Here is a 14,875-nt window from a genome sequence, read left to right on the forward strand (position 1 = left end):
CTGAAATGCACTGCTCCTCCACGGGGAGCCTGCCCACATAATTTTGCAGTCTGTTGTGTTGTAAGAGAGGAAAGAAAGGGAAAAGTGGAAGAAATATTCACTACAGTTTGTAAAGTGTCTGTGGTGGCGGCGGTCAGACTGGGCTCCAGCAGCTGCCAGAACCAGCATTTTCTGCTGGGTGGTGGAGCACCCGCTGCCACGCACTGACATGCTTTCAGATCCCTCTCTGCACTTTTTGGAAGGCAATAATGGTATGGGAAGAGTCTTTAGCAGATGGTGGAAATGCTGACAGCCACTGGTGCCCGATGCACGGGCCGTGGGCTCAGACACTTTTGCAGCACCAGGGAGGGTGCTACACAGGAGCAGGGGTCTGCAGAGCACCACTGGATCTGTGAACTTCCATCTGCAGCCTATCAGCTGAAAATTAACTCATCATAAATGCATCAGTGTAGCTCACCTATATCCATATTTTTGTGTGATTAGAGAGAGAATTTTGTAAGTAAAGAAAATCAGGGATTCAGACAGGAGGTTTGCCATCCAAAAAGCACAGGATGAATCGCAGTGGAGAAGCCGGAGCCCCAGGTAACCCCACAGCACTGCAGCCTCCTTCGGAGAGCACTGGGTGCTGGTATTAGGTATCTGTAATTCATAATATTAAAATCACTGAGGTGTAAAATTATAGGTGTAGTGTCAAGCACAATGCATTATTTCTCTGTTCAGAAAAGACAAAATCTGCTGGGCGTACCAAGGTGTTGATGTGCTTTTCTTTTTTGCTGGAGCAGGTGCTGTGCCAGCAGCTATCTCAACCACCCTGCAGCAGTGGGGGGGCAGGAAGGACAATCTCCCTCAGGGTGCAGGTACATCGTTCAGGACAAACCTCAGTTGCCCTGCCTTTGAATGCACCTCAGCCCCAGATGGCACACAGGTATTTTCATTACTGGACAAAGGCAAAAATTCAGAAGCTACAGAAGTAAAAGGAATTTTACCAAATCTAGAATTTTTTATTGCAGGAGCAGATTTACACCTCCAGGTCAATAAAGCAAGAGAGGAAGTTTTCATACTTTGTTCTTTCCCCAGAGATTTCAGAGAGCATGGACACGTGCAGGTGATGGAGGGCAGAGCAGCGGTGCTTCCATCACGTCCTGTCCCCCCCTTAGTGGCAGTGGAGTCGGGCACCCGACCTCCGGCAGAGACGAACACCACAAGAGCTGCTGGCAGCGAGTCTGCTTCACCCACTGAGCAGACACAGACAGCCTGCTCACATTCCTTACACCGGAACCAGCAGATCACCGTCCTGCAACTCCCGCTAGGAAACACCTGCACTGCATGCAATGTCAAATCTCCTGCCTGGCAGCAGGGAATCCATACGCAGTCCTTCGAGACAGCCATGACCCACTTAAGGCAGACTGGCAAACACATCACTCACGGTAAGCTGGCACCAGGCACTCTCTTGTTTTGAAGTAAGCTGGCTCTTTTATAAACTCAGGACATAAAACTCGCACTGTAAGGTACGTTATAATTAAAATACAATCTAAAAAATTCTAATCTTATGGCATCATTAAATACTTATGGCTTATTCACATTTTTTTCCATATTTTAATGTCTGCACTTTGTGATGACTGAATATACAGTAGGAGTGAATCACTCATTTCCAAGTATAAAACTTGCATATTGTAAGGCTGAATTATTCATTTTATTCTGGTTGGGTCCTATTTCTATTTACATTCTTGATACTGGAAAATATTCTTCAAAGATGAATTTTAGCAATTAAAATTTAAAGACAGAATTTGACAATGCACATTATTAAATCATCACAAACCGGGCCAGTAAAAATTAAAAATGTGATTGGTGTCAGCTGGCAGTGATTCTGTGAGTTGTTTTGAAGTGGGTCACAGTTTTCCAAAGAAGATTTAATACAGTTTGGCAGGGTTTTTTTTCCTTTTTTTTTTTTTTTTTAGTGTCTATTAGGGTTCTTAAGGCCATGCATTCACTGCTGCTTGCTCTGGGCCACTTCCCGACACCTGCTCTGCGCTGCTTGCACCCACCCTGCCCTTGGAGGCAGTCTCCAGAGCTGCTGCGAGCACCGTGTGTGCTCCCTACCTGGTGCTCTTCTTACATACTCATTTGCCCCTTGTTTTTCCTGTCCATTCAGATATGTATCCACACAATAAATCCAGGGGAAAGAATGAAATTATGTTAGCAAGCAGAATGTGATTGCTATCTGCTGCATCACCCTATATTTGTAAACAAAGAGAAAATATCTGAAATAATGAAGGCATTCCTGTTTGATTGTGCATTGTAATGTATGCATAAATTATTTTAAAGGCATCCTGGAATATGTAAAATTCTAAAGTCAAAAACTGTCTTTAAGGTCAAGAACTTGAGGAAGTGTCAGTGTTACGCTATAGCTCTGATTCAGAGCAGAGTAAGGCAGGGTGGTGAGTGAGCACAGCAGTTTGGCCACTCTTGTAACTGTTTTCAGTAACTCAAAGTCCCTGACGTTGCTGGTACCATACACATTTCCCCACCGAGTCTCTTCTGCCCTTACCAAGTCTATGCTAACTGCAGCCATAGCTTCATTTATGAAGTTGAAGGTCTAAAGATGGTGGGGTTTTATTTTCACAAAAAAGGCAGGTTGACACCCAGATTCCAAAATTCATGTTTTGCCTGGAAAGCATGCTTACATGGGGCTGACACAGAGCTGTGAAAATCAGCGTATGCATGTTCAACAGTGATTGAACCAGCTGGGGCAGCCCTGCTGAGGAGCTGGGCTCTGGTCTGATGGATTTTAAAGCTAGAAGGGATCATTATGTTCATGTATTCAGACAGCCTGATTAACATGGGCATAATAGAATAGTGGGATTAAAAATGATGGGAAATGATTATATTATGTAAATTCAATCCATATTTAAATTGTGAATGCACAGTTTTAAAAAAAAAGTGGAAAAAGGTAAAGCAGAGCCTGTGACAAACAGGTTATATTTTGTTCATCAGCTACAGAATTGTGCATGCTTTGGTTTAATCACTCCTCTTATGACCAAGTGCTATGAATGGGAATGGGTGCTGCTGAAGCAGGACTTGCTGGTCTCCTCCACACCTGCAGAGCTCTGCTTACAGTGTTGGGGTCAGAGCTCTGCTGTTTCAGTTTCTAATATACTTCCCTTCTTTCACAGCACTGAAAATCTTCTCTGGATGAACTTTCCTACTGCCATGGGGAAAAACAGTGCTGTAGGTTGCTCCTTTAGGTTTGTATTTCTGCCCTGATGATGTAGAGGTGATTTAACCAGCTCTTAACCCTCAGTGCCTCCACGCAATCTTGTAGGCTCACGCAGACCTCTCTGTCTCACTTTGAGCACCAGGGCTTGACCTGTCTCAGGACCCTGCCCAGGCCCACCAGCCTAGAGCCTGGTGTGCCATACCATCAGCCTTGAAAGGAAATCGGGACTCAGACACTGAGCAGCAGCATATCTGGCAACATTTGTGTGATGAGCAGGCATACATGAACCTGGTAAAATCTTACACAGATCACCAAATCCTGCCATTGTGCCTTGCTCTAGCTTTAATCTCTTCTCTCAGAGAACAATAAAACCATTCAGCAGTTACATGCCTCTACAATAACAATAACAGTGGTTCACTGCAAAGGCTGTTACCTCTAAATCCACTTGGATGAGGGTGAAACCTGGCACCTTGTCATCCTCAGGTGCTTTCTCATGGGCTTTCTGTAGGCTTGCTGGGTACAAAGCAAGTTCCTCCACAGATGGAGACCATCCCTGCTCCCAAAAAGGGTTGTGCAAGAAATAGTAATAATACAACAGTTATAACAAGTCATAGAGGGAAGGAGGGTACATTTTATGTAAATTTAATCAAAAACTCCTTGGAAGTAATTGGCTGAAGTGAATGGGAAATTTGATGGAGCATAATAACCCTGGAAACTTTCTGCCCATTCCTCTCTGGGCGCAAGCGTCTGGTGTGCGTGTGGTGCAGCTGTGCTGGGGGCCCATGCAGGATGGCACACTGCCCACTAACATGCCAAAATGCCTTCTCTTTCCTCATGTGAAGCAGTGCCAAGAAAGGGGCTATGTAATTAATCCCCTTCAAGGTGAGCCTTACATTTGCTTGGCTCCTTGCTTATGCGCTACCACGCAGGTGACCAACTTAGGCAATGCTGTGTTGCAGCTTTTAACCCAAAGCTGTAGCTCCTGTAGCAGGCTTCCTGTTCATAGTCTGTGCAGTAGATTGTTGCTTTGTGGACACCTTCAGCCTCTCTGGTTTTGAAAGTAACTGGTGCTTCCCAGGAGTACAGATGGTACAGTGCATGAGTCTACCTCTTTACTGAAGGTGGGCCCTACTGTAGCAGAAATCACTTGGAGCCAGGGAGTCTGAAAACAGATGGACTTTTGATTTTGTGCATTTACTCATATGTGGAGATGCAGAATCTTATAACTAAGGTTATCCCAGGGAAGAAACTAAGCTTTCTGCAAGCTGAACACAGAGGTCTCAGATGATGCTTCTCAAGAAGGCCAAGTACACCTCTCCAGACCCTCTGCTCATAACAGAGCAAACTGAAGCTTGACAGACATTTTTTCTCAACACCAGGTACACTTTTACTTATTACACTTACGGAGTGGGGTTTTCCCATGTTTTATGCATGCTTTTATTTTACATACACCCCCAGCTTCCCTATGACCATCGTTGTATCCTGGGTATTATTCATTTGCAATCTCTGTGACCCTATCTTTTCTTTCAATGCTGACACTAGTACTTTGGACGCTCTTCTATGTTCATAAAATCTAAACTGCCCATTTTGTCAGTTTTGGCTGTAACTGGGTAATTTTCCTTGACTGACAATAGCTTGTCAAGGGTTGATGCAGAATTTTCCACCAGGCTGAGCCTCTTTCAGTGCTGTTTTTTTTGCAGACACCAGTTATGAGCAGATTTAGTACCAAACCTGGACAGCCAGAACCACACCGCAGCCTCCCTCACCAGCTCTTCCCATACGGCACAGTCGGCTCCTCTCTGCATAAATTAACTGCCAATTTTCACCAAACAGTAAGTGTTTGTGAACCAACACTTGTCAGCATAGGCCGGGTGCTCTTCCTACCCATCCCCACAGAAGTTTCTGTGTTGCAGGGGTCCTCACTGGATGCCAGCACTGGTGGGGCAGGGCCAAGCTCTCGCAGGCAGCTCTGCCCATCTCCTGTTTTTCTCCTGTGTCCTGGCCAGGAAAACCCAAATGAGGATTTCCCAGGCCCTGCACCCAAAAACATTTGAGTGAAAGGAGTAAATGTGGGTTTACTTCACCTGCACAGGGCCATCATCTGCCACATGTGTTGTGACCTGTGGTACCCAAGTTAGCCAAGACGTCATTGCTGATGCATGTGGCTGCTTTCACTTCATTATCTCACTTCACCTGCCAGGCTGGCTTTAATATGAAGTGAAGGCTGGGGTTTTTTCCTTCTTTTTTCCTTTTTTCTGGAAGTTTAGATGTGAACAACCCCACTGACATTGTCCCCACTGTCTGGCAGGGGTGGGAACAGGGTGCAGAGGGTGGCGTGCATGGGACCAAAGGGTGGGAGCCCTGCATCCTGCAGCCTGGCTGTGAGGGGGATCAGCTACCGGCTGCTTTCCTGATACATAAATATAATATGTATATGTAAGTAGGTAAGTGTATAACATATATATACACATATATACACACAAATATATGGAGTTAATTATGCTTCTCCAAAAAAATCGGTCAACCTCATGGTTAACTTTATTAACCTTTTCAGTTGCCAAGAAATACATGTATTCACACAAAACCAGATTCAACCAGGAGTGCAGAGGGGATTTGGGCAGCTGACAGAAACACTGGGTGGCAGAGCCCAAAACCCTTTCTATGCCACAAGTGGGACACTACAAACACATCCCTGGGGTTTTCTAGTCTCTTCCTTTTCCCACCCAAATAGAGTCTCCTACATGTTCCACCTGATTATTAGCAGCAAGTATTTGCAGCTAATGCTTTTTTTACATCTCCATAATAATGTTAAGAAATACTGAAATCTCTATATTTAAATTGCTCTGGTAAAGCGTAATACATTAATCATAAATAATTTATATGAATCTGTCCTTTTTTTCAGCACATCTCAGCAGTGTCATAGTAACATCCTTTCCATACAACATTACTTTGTATTCTCTTATGAAAGGAAAAGGAATTAAAAAAAAAAAAAAAAGAAAAAGAAAACTAGGTGAATATTTCTTTTCTCTCTCCTACTCAATAGGAACAATCCCCAGTAGATTTCCTCAAGCCAGTCTTTTAATTTTACGTAACACTACCAGGTGAAGTAGGGAGAGCTGCTGTGGGCAATTTCAGCTACTGTCAGAAGCATTGCCATTAGTATATCTTGTTTTATGCTGTTCAACTTACAAGAATAATGACAGCAAATGCACTCCTGCTTTCAAGCGCAGAGTTGTATCATACATTGCATTCTACTCCATTTAATGGAAACGGCCGGGTGTAATTTTAATTCATTTTCTGCCATTATAGCTTTTTTGCTGGATTGTTTATAATTCACTATTTCTCTACCCCTTATCTAGCTGTGCATACTGAGCAAGGCTTTGCCACTGACACACCAGCCCTCAGGAACCCGTTTGGTCAAGCAATGGAAGAACGCTATCAACTTTAATTACGATTTTCCTGCTATATAAACACCTGTTTTCTCGTCATGCCACGTTAAACCACTTACAGCAAGGTTAGTGATAGTGTTTTATCTTCTATCACTGTGAGGCAGAGACATCAATCTGTACAAGCAGTGAAGAGATGCTAAGACCGAGGGGTAGCAGGTGCAGGACTGGCCAGGTCTGCAAAGGCAGAGCTCCTGAGCTCCCAGGACAGCCGAGCTGAGGAGCCCTGCTGCTGCCAGCACCCAGAAAGAGACAGTCCCTATTCTCAAAAAAAGGCAATTTTATCCCCCCATTCCCCTCCAAAAAAACCCCACAAGACATTCCCATTCCCTCAAATGCAATCACAGGTTTTGTTTTGGCATAGGACATTTCCATGGAGTGAAAATATTTCCAAAAGCTAGCCCTCCCTTCAGAGAAAATAATCCAGGTTTTGGCAAGCTGTATTTGCCAAGCATCTACTGCTTTTATTCCACAAAACATTTGGTGATGATGAGCCCCTGTAGGGAAGACAGGGATGAAAATTTTCAGCAGAGCTGTAGGAAGAGCTGATTTTTTGTGCTTGTGACTTTCAGAGACACTTTGACAGACCCTAAGTTGGAAAGCTAAACTTTGTTTTCTTTTTATGCTACCCACAGTTTTAAAAAAAAGAAAAAAAATTTAAAAAAACCCAACAGTCTTCAAATCTTAGGAACTATTTTTTTACCAGCAGTGGTGGGAGTTGCATACTGAGGTGAAGAATAGTGTATGATCTTACAGTACATTTTAAATAGCTTCTGAAACATAAGCAACCCTAATTAACATTCTTATGGCACTGGAATTATAACAAGAAAAGCAATTTAATCTGTAAAACTATTTGTCACAATGACAATGATTAACAGAGGAAGAAAATGTTAAGGGGAAAATAGAAGAAGGAATAAAGAAAAAAAGGAAGGGTAGAGGAGATGCATCTCCAGCAGTTATTAAGTGGGTGATAAAAAGTATTTCTGGAGAATGATGAAGAGAAAGCAAAACCAACTGACCATCGAACTAAGCTAGACAACTGGGGAATTCCTCCTTCTCCAGGTCTTTTCTTCTGTAAAATGTTTCAATTTAGGCCTGCTTTCCCTTAATCTTCACACAAACTGAAATAGATAAGAGAAAAATAGTGTTGTGATGTAAGCAAACTAAAACAATTCTTTAGACCTCTGGCTCACCTAAATTAATGAACATCTTTGTGTGTCTGTTTATGAAGTGGCAGAGTTCATGGCAAAGATTTCCTTTATTGGTTTTGAACAGCTTCAAGGACACTGATGGCACTCAAAAAATAGGGAACTGTATCTAAATAGTGATCATTTCTTCCAACTTCTATCAAGCTTGGCTCCAGTCAGAAAGCCCTGGAGGTGGAAGATGCTGAGCAGCGGGCTGCAATGATCAAAGCAGCAATCTGAGGGAGGCACAGGCAATTGGAGATCAATTTTTCAAGGAATTATGCTATTTAAAGAGAGTTTCTTTTTTTTTTTTTCCTTTTTTTTTTCCCCCTGAACATGACTTCAATTACTTTTTGCTCTCAGGCTACTCTCTCCTGAACTTTTTCTTACCTGATGGTTAGACGGTTAGATGGTTAGAAAAGAAAAATGGGCACTCTTACATAGATTTTGGAACATTTCTCTTAATTCCAGTTGTAAAAATATACTGAAATAAGCTACAGCTTTGGCAGACTTGCAACAGCAGATGTAGGAAGACAAGCCGCTATTGCAGAGCTTTCTTTTAGTTTGAGTTCAAAATGAAGTTAATAAGGTGTAGATGGCAGGTAGTACATGAAACTAGGGTGGATTGTCTTACAGTTTGCTGATTTTATGGGTCCATAAACTGGACACCAATGTCAAAAAGTTTCAATTTCTATTGCACTGTTACTGTCAGTGTATGAAGTTGTTATTGAATTTGAGAGTTTTTCGGTTCCTGAAGTTCTGCAGGAAAGGAGAAAGGCTGTACTTGCACTCAAAGGGCCGCAGCTGCTGCATCTGCCTTGGTGCCTGGCGAGCTCCCGCTGCGCACTTCTGCAGAACCCCATGCACAGCTGCTTGTGAACTCCTCAGCAGTGGGGTTTGGCTAACATACACCAATTCCTTTGGTTTTCTTTTGATTTCAGCCTCTTCAGGCTGTAGTATTTGTAACACCCCCATTTTCCGTATGCGTTCAGCTCGCATTGCAGCTGCTCAGAGATGGGTGGCTTGCTTGGCTACTCTCTTTTTATTTCCCCATGAAACACTACCTCTGCTTTCTGTAAAAACTCTACAGCAGCAGGCTCCGGCTGTGTGCTCCCATGCTGCTGGGCTGGGTGTCATGCATTGGATAGGGAGGCCTTTCCTGATCAATGGGAACATAGACTCATAGGATCATAGAATACTTTGGGTTGGAAGGGACATCCAACCCCTCTGCAATGAGCAAAGAAATCTTCAACTCGATCAAGTTGCCTGGCTCCGTGTTTACACAGCTTTTTTACTTACCTAACTGGTCTTAATTTGTATTTTATGCATTGAAGTATTCTGATCAGTTAATGTAGCTCTCCAAGGGCTCTTTTTTCAGGGCTCTTTAGCATCCCTACAACCCTAATAACGTCAGTTTTTCCAGCAACGAGGGCTTAGTTTTCACCGCTTGCTGATACTGATCCTCTCTGCCCACCTTTATTTATTTATTTTAATCTGGTTAGCCTATCTGACTGAAACACACAGATGTAAATGCCCCAATATTTATTTTTAAACCTAATGCTCCACAGGATTTCTTATTAACGGGAGCACCTGGCCATAGAGGCATTGCTCATTCTTCTGAAATACAGATTGATGATGATCGCGTTGCTTTTGCAGATGCTGCTGCAATGTTTATTCAAGTGATATCTTCCATGCACCATGCATCATCTCTAGCTAGAAAACTATATTACTCTTTAATAAATATTTTGCCTCTAATGTCTTAGTGTGAGGAGATTTATGCACTGATTACTTCTTTCATCTTATTTGTTTAAGAAGCTCTTGTTTACAGAGCCTCTGACAGAGCTGCATGGATGGCAAACTGTGCCAAACGCTCAAGGGTCTTTTATCTCCAGCAGACATCACCTGCACCGACTCCCTCCATTCTGCAGTCATTGTCTGAGGGCCAAGGGGCTCCTGTTCCAATGGCTGCGCTGCGAAAACTCCTCCAGGGACTGCAGTGGTACTTGAGATCCTCCCTTCCCTTCCATAGGGTCATTTTGTGATTTACACAATTGTCAGCAATAGGGAACGCACATTAGTCAACAGGCAGCTTCTCACCCTGCCTGACATAAGACAGTTCCTCTAAATATGGGAATTAACCGCTGTATTGCTCTGCAGACAGAAATTGCTTTTAACAGCTGCCCTAGTCTGAAAAATACCTTCCCATCCCCAGGTGCTGTTCTCGTGGTGATGTCTGTCTCCTGCATGCTAATGCCATTATTTCAGCACTTTTTATTTGTTGATTTTACTTCAGATTCAGAAACCTGTTTATTCTTTAATGATGAAACTCTCCAGACTTCACTATGGTGTTTAGCCTAAATAAGAGGTGGGAAGCTTGATTTGGAGAGTGACTCCAAAAATGCAGTCAGATCATCTGTATGATTTCCTTGAACATTCGACCTGTTAATTTCATAGAAGTACATGAGAGCTGCTTCTAAAACAGCAGTCTATATTTCTTAAGTAAATCAAGTAAGATGAAATGTTTAATTATTACAGAAACTTTCTAACATGTTAGCCTTCATTATATCCTGTTTTTCAATAATGGAGCAGATATTGTATTTCCTAATTTAGATGTAATTAAATAGCAAATGCTACAACTTGTTAGGCAATATAAAGAAGAGGCTATACTTAGAGTATGAAAGATGAATGGATTTGTTATCAATATTTTTTAATGTACTGTCACATTTAAACAATTTTTTAATCCTAACTAATGAAAATTGTTTCAAATTACAGCAAAAAGACAATGTGATACTCAAACTATAGGGACCAGAATGAAGGAAAAGAAGTTTGTCTTCCCTCTTCTGTCATCTGCACATGCCTTCATGGTCTTTGTTGCCTCCTGCAACAGTTGCTGACCCTACCTTTTAAATGGACAGATACGATATATGGGGCAAGGATATGGACCACAAAGCCGCCATCAAAATTGTGTGTGAAGAATGAATCAGAACCTTTAAAAGCAATACCTGACATGGCAGTCTGCTAGGACACTATGTATGATGGGTTTGTGGGCGGTCACACCTTCCAAAGTAGGTCTTCAACTTCCAGCTGCAACGCACGTGAAATAAAACAGCACTCTGGGATGCAGCCTCGCGGCTGAATGCTCTGGGGATCCAGACGGCGCTGTGCCAGGGTGGGACAATCTGCGCGGGGATGAGATGGCACCGCTGACCCACCATCGGCGCTTGTCCTTCCTAATTTGGTCTAACTGAAAACAGCGTCTGCTTGGTTTTCTGCAGTTGGTTACTAGCGCTGACTCTCTATCTCATGGTTGACTGCATTTGAGCCATAAATGCTGCATTTTGGCAGATGAAACGACCCTCTCTACTCAGGCTGAATGGTGTTGGCAATGAGGTCTCAGGGATGAGAGGGAGTTGGACCAGCTTGGCTCTGAAGTGAACTGGGAAGAAAAAAAAACACCTTTATTTGTCCACCCCTTTTATGACTTTACTGTCTGGTAGGATCTGTGTTCCCCATAACTCACAAGCAGGGGAACACCAGAGTCAGATTGATGTACTTGGGGAAAACTGTTCTTCTGACCGAAGCAGCCCCAAGTGCCATTTAGCCAGAAGGATGCTAGAGAGGCTTGGGTCCCACTATGGCAGAGACCCAGCTCCTTCCACACACTGCAATGCCTGTTTTCTGCAAAACCTGTGGGAGGTGGGATCCTGAACTCCCTGAGGCTCAGTAACAACCAGGATCTGCATCCCTGGGCAGTTCATCTTCAGTTGCATCTTCATGCAGTGTCCCCAGGGCACAGGACATCTTCCTTCCCCCTCCCTTCTCTGCACCCCTCCTGCAGGGGAGCCCCTGGGCTGGGCAGTGGCACCCAGGGGATGCTGCTCAGAGGAGGGCAGCTCGATGGGGGCAGTGCAAGGCAGCGGGTTACTGGTGCTCAGCCTCGGCTCGGTTCTCCTCCCCACACTGCTTATTCCAAGCTCCATGGGTTAATTACTCAGAGTTTCAGGTTTCTTTTAGTGACCATTGATTTTTCATTCCAATTTACATATATAGAATAATTTTTGTCAGTGTAAAGTTGAAAGAAAAATGAAAAATTTGAGATATTTTTAGTTTGGTTAACAAGGCACTACAGGCATAATGGGAGGCCTAAACATGCAAGTAATCCCAGGCTAATGATCTCATTCTCACCATCAGGTTAATCATATAGACAAATAGCAAGGTAAATCCTGGAATACTTATTCACTGCTGAAATAGAAGAGGAGTAACAGAGTTGGCTTTCCAGAAAGCTGCAGTACAAAATAAAATCTTGCATTGTGGCACTTTAAAGTGGAACTGCCTTTTCCACTGGTTTTTCATTTGTCATGTTTTACTGTTCTAGGTATCTTAAAAGATTGTTATATTTTTTATTGTTTTCTAGGATGGAAATTAATTTACATATATTACTGCAAGAAAGTCCCTACCGGTAAAGCTTTTGGTAGGAAAAGGTTATTTGTAATGACCAAATTCGTCACTGTTTGGAATCTCATAAAGGTCACAATAGAAGGTTTTCACTTGCTTTAAATAAAATTCTGTATTTTAAAAAGAAATATGCTTAAATTTCATTTCATAGAAATATCAAACCTGTTTGCACTATAATTTACTTTTTGAGCTCTTGACATTTACCCAGCTGCCTGTCTTTGGAGAGCAATCTCTTGATTTGGCTGGGAAGCGCTCATGAGAAAACTGTCAATTACAAATTAGAGTGTGATGCTGTGCAAAGTGCCCGGATCCTCCCTGGCATGCAGCAACCTGGGGAAGTGGTCGGCCTGTCCTGTGTGCCCAAAGCTGTGGCTGCTCCCTGTAATGACAACATCTGCACTGGGCAAACACTGGGTCCTCCTCATGGGCACTGCCTTCCTCTTAATTAAATGTTACTCAGAGAGCTGAATGGGACAACCTGCTACTTTGGATAGTCATCTTATTCAGTGTATAAGGAAGGGAGAAAAGGGTGTGTAAGTGGGTGAAAAGCCTGGAAGACCTTATGTTATCTTTCATCCAGGGAACAGCATTTTCTATTCATCCCCCAGTGCCAGAGGGTCACCAGCCACCACTGCCTCCTGCTGCCTGGGAAGCCATGGCCTGGGGAGGGGTGGGGGTTAAAATAATATTTTCTTTTCATTGCAGACACATAATACACTGTGTTTTACATCTTTTACCAGGTGGAGTTCAGTCCTGTACAAGTTATCAATGTTTGAGACCTACTATTTGCTACTTTTGTTATCCAGCTTTTAGGGTCAAGTTTAAATTATAGCTTCCTGTGATAACGGGTGGGTTTACAGCAGATTAAGAGTTTTATTTATGTGCCATCATTATCTTGACAGGATACTCACAGCCTTTGATGGGCCCCTCCTGCAGGTGACACTCAGTAGCAGAGCCAGGGTGCCTCAGCAGGGATGGCACCAACATCCCACAGAGGGAATTGGGACCAGAAACTGCTGAGGTGACTCAAGCTGCTCTGCAGCAGCACTTTGCTGTTGGAAAAGATTACTCTTCATCTGTTGACTGAATTATTTTTCCAGCAACCTGAGACTTTTAAGAAACAGCCTTTCAAATTGCCTATGAGGGTATCAGAGGTGTATGCATCAGAGCTTAAATCGCATTATCGATATAGTAATGTTCCTGGGGAGCAGAGCCATTCACAGTGGAGTCAGTGCTGTGTTAGGAGTAACAGTATTTAAAAGTCTAGTGCTGGATTAAGAAAACAACTAAGTTAACGGGAGGCTTATTTAAACTGCATAGGCAAGGTGAGAGAATAGCATCAGTCCAATTAGTTTCAGAAATACATTTGTGCAACATTTCCATCACCTAATAAAGAAGATGATATAAGCATTACGCCACCACCCTGTGCATTCAGTGCCAAAATAATAGTTATTTTCTCAGGATACATATTGGAGGGTAACTACTGCCAGATGCTAATTAACCCTTTCACATGCCTATACACTCAGTTTGCTCCTGCCCTCCTCTCCAAAGACGTGCCCTGCCACTGCCTGGGTGGGCCTTTACCCCTGCCTCCTCCTGACAGCAAAGCCACTGACCCAGAGGCATCACACCACACGCTTGCTCCTATGCGAGGTAGTGGTCCTTGCCATTACTCTTGCCTTCTGCCCGCCTGCTCCCTGCAGCCCTGTGCACATGGTGTTATAAGAGAAACAGTGGAGAAGAGCAACAAACCACAACAGCCCCTAAAACAATGTGACATACCCCACACTCTACTTTTGCCTCTGCTTTTCAGTCCTGGCTCAGCAAGGTGGTTGCTACATCAGGACCAATCCCCACCCTGTGCCAGGTAAAGCCTCAGCCAGCTCCAGATGTTGTGCATCAGCCTGCAGGAAGGCAGGGGGGCTGCCCCTCTCCTGGAGCAAAGAGGTGGAGAGAGGCGCTTGGAACTTTGTTATGTTCTTTTAATATTTTAGCTCAAAATGGGGAATTGCTGTAGGATATTAATGCTTGTAGAAAGTGTAATAAATTGGGGGTTTTGTGCTGAAGCAAAATGCAACTGTGGAAATGAAGGATGTAAAGTAATGAAATTTGCTCAAAACTTCAGGACGGTGAGTGCTGTATACACTTTTTTTCTTTTATGCTGGCTGATCTGGTCCGGGGGCTCAGTAGGATTCTAAATAATGAATAATGTTCAGACTGCCTTTTCCTTGCTTAAAGGAATCCTTTGCCAATATACATGAATAAGAGCTGTAAGCCAAATGAAAACTATCACCTCTTATTTAAAACAAAAAGGTAGGACTGAGGCTGTGTTTTAGAATATAGTTGTCTTATATAAGCATCTGAGAGATGTTCATGCTGGCTGAAACCTTGTTCATTTTGCTGCAAAGATAATAAAATGCTGGTCTGCTTCCTCCTTGTTTAACCTGATGGCATTCAGAGAGATATATTGATTTGATTTTAGGTGATATATAGTTCAAGAGTCACATGTGCATGTGCTATAATCTCAATTTAGTCATTACTGTGAACATGTCATAAAGGATAAATAACTA

Source organism: Phalacrocorax carbo, chromosome 6 (genome assembly GCF_963921805.1).
Source record: "Phalacrocorax carbo chromosome 6, bPhaCar2.1, whole genome shotgun sequence".
Classification (NCBI taxonomy): Eukaryota; Metazoa; Chordata; class Aves; order Suliformes; family Phalacrocoracidae; genus Phalacrocorax; species Phalacrocorax carbo.